We start from the raw sequence: 2,387 nt of genomic DNA, 5'->3' as shown, positions 1-2,387 counted from the left end.
TAAATCAAATTTCTACGAGCTAGGCTTGCCTGTTTTTTGCCTTCCACACTAACTGTAGAATCATTTTTTCAACTCCCATGCCAGAACTCAAGCGGACTCTTACCTAGAGGCGAGGCTCTGCATATGGGGGTTACGAATGCCTTTCAAATTTCTGATATATTTTTCTATGTGTTTTCAACTCTTGCAGAACGAGCATGTCGTGCTTATTCAAGCTAAGGGAAATACTGAGATTTTTCCTTTAGAAAGAAAGATATGGAATTTGATTTTAAGTGGTAGACTGAACACATTTCCCCACATCTCCACAAAAACCCCGCAGAAGTAAAAACATAAAAGTACAAAGAAGGAATAAACCTATTATCTAGAGAAATGAAGGAAGGCCATCTGAAGATAAAATATTTCAACAAGTCTCCGGAAGACAACAAGTGGATGACAGTGTATTGATGGGCAAGATGGCGGAGGAATCCTTGGACTAGAACATTCTGTGAGTGCCACAGACGGGCTCCAGGCTGCTATGCCCACAGGGACCCAGACTCAACATTGGCACACACGGCAAGGATGGGGGGCTGAAAACCAGGGAAGTAACTAAATTCTGTAGATGGGGCACCCACTCCAGGCAGACTCCACCCACTGTCCCCTCCCTGAGTAAAGGCAGAAGACTTATCTCCAGTCAAAACTCAACCCTTCTCTGAGGAGATTGCATTAACCCTCGAGAGAAATGTCAGACGTCCAAGGGTGGTGGGTGCTGGTGCTCTCATCCTGAAAGGGGACGTAGGTGGGACAGCCACCGTGCAACCATGGTGACCAAAAGTTACACACAGAGAAAGGTAATGTGGGAAGTCAGAAGGAGCTAGCCACAACATGAGATAAAATAAATAAAATAAAATAAGCTGCTACTTGCCTAAGCCCCTGTGGCCAGAGATTTCTGTCATCTGCAGCCAAATACAATGTTAACTGCTAAAAAAACAGAGTAGGAAGGTGTGTACATTAGCTCGGTCCTCCTCTCTTATACAGAGAGCATTACTGTCTAAACATGTTAACGCAAGGGGTAAAGGGAAAGTAGTAGGTAGGGTTATTGAAACAATCAGCAGCAGAACTGAAGGCAGAAATGGCTGGCCACGGCTGGCTTTGGGGAGGGAGATCAAAGACACGGAGCGATGGAAGTTACACCGTATCATTTTATTTTCCCCATATGCACTCAGGACTATGATGATGAGCAGGCTTTGTCTATTTGAACCCAAAACTAGCCAAGCAGGGGAGGGCAGCATTGAACAGTGTTGGAAATTGGAGCAGGGGAGCGAGGGGAGAGCAGCTTTAGTCTAGACAATCGTGTCTGTGGGAGAGATGGCTACCTGTCAAGAAAAAAAAAAGCCTTCCTGTCCACAGTATTGCATACGGCTGCCCAGCCAGGAACTTGCCCAGGCTCTCCTGCGTCCAGGGGCCTTGGCACTAGGGCTGGCCAATGAAATATAAGTGTTGCATATTACTCTGAAGCCGAAACTGTTATCTTTTACCTTCCAGCAGGGAGAAGAGGAAGAGTCTGAGGCCCCAGGTCATGGCGGAGCCATGAGCTGGAAGGAGCCTGGGCTCCCACGTCTCTGCCTGGAGGAGAGCCTGCCAAGCACGAACACCCACACTGGATGTGAGCGAGGAATCACCTAGCGTGCTAAGCCACGGTGACGTTCGTGCGTGACAGCAGCTGGCGACACCGCACTGAGACCCCACCGTCTGAGCTAACAGTTCGGACAGCTGTGATCCTGCCCTGACCAAAAACTTAAAACAAATCGCACACTTCTTCCTTCATGTAAACTGGGCTTTTGTTAGCATGAAGAAGAAAGATGTTCAGAGATATGGAGTGAGGAGCCCTCAAGCCAACAAGAGAGATTTCCGTGGGCACCAGATGCAGAAAGAGCATTATTAAACCGATTATATAGATCTTAGTGACAGTAATTTTGACCTCCTATAGGGCACCATCAGCTGTTAAACAGTAGGAAATGTTAATGACCTTGTTCGAATTTCCATTTGTATTTATTCTAAATTGGACACCTCAGGGACTGTTTAAATAAAAAAGGAAAATTCACTGAGTGATGCCGACAGCTCAGCCCCTGTCTGCAGGGGGGGCCACTACGGCTCACTAGAGGCAAAGGGACAATTGGGCTAGACCCCCAGGCCTGCCACCGGCTCAACTGATGTACCCAGACAAGTCACTTCACCCCTCTGAGATTCAATTTCCCTCTGTGTCAAAGGGGGTGTCACCTCCTGCCACCCTCCCTGCCACCATGAGGGAAACCCAGCATGCGACTTATTCCTATAAACCCCATTTACAGGAATGTCATACGTGGAGCCCATTTGCTTTGGACTTCTCAATTGTTCAGACCTGACTTCCCTTT

This window comes from Eumetopias jubatus, unplaced genomic scaffold (assembly GCF_037043125.1).
Source record: "Eumetopias jubatus isolate StellerSeaLion01/CBP00866 unplaced genomic scaffold, mEumJub1_p1.0 scaffold_16, whole genome shotgun sequence".
NCBI lineage: Eukaryota > Metazoa > Chordata > Mammalia > Carnivora > Otariidae > Eumetopias > Eumetopias jubatus.
This window is presented reverse-complemented; position numbering follows the sequence as displayed.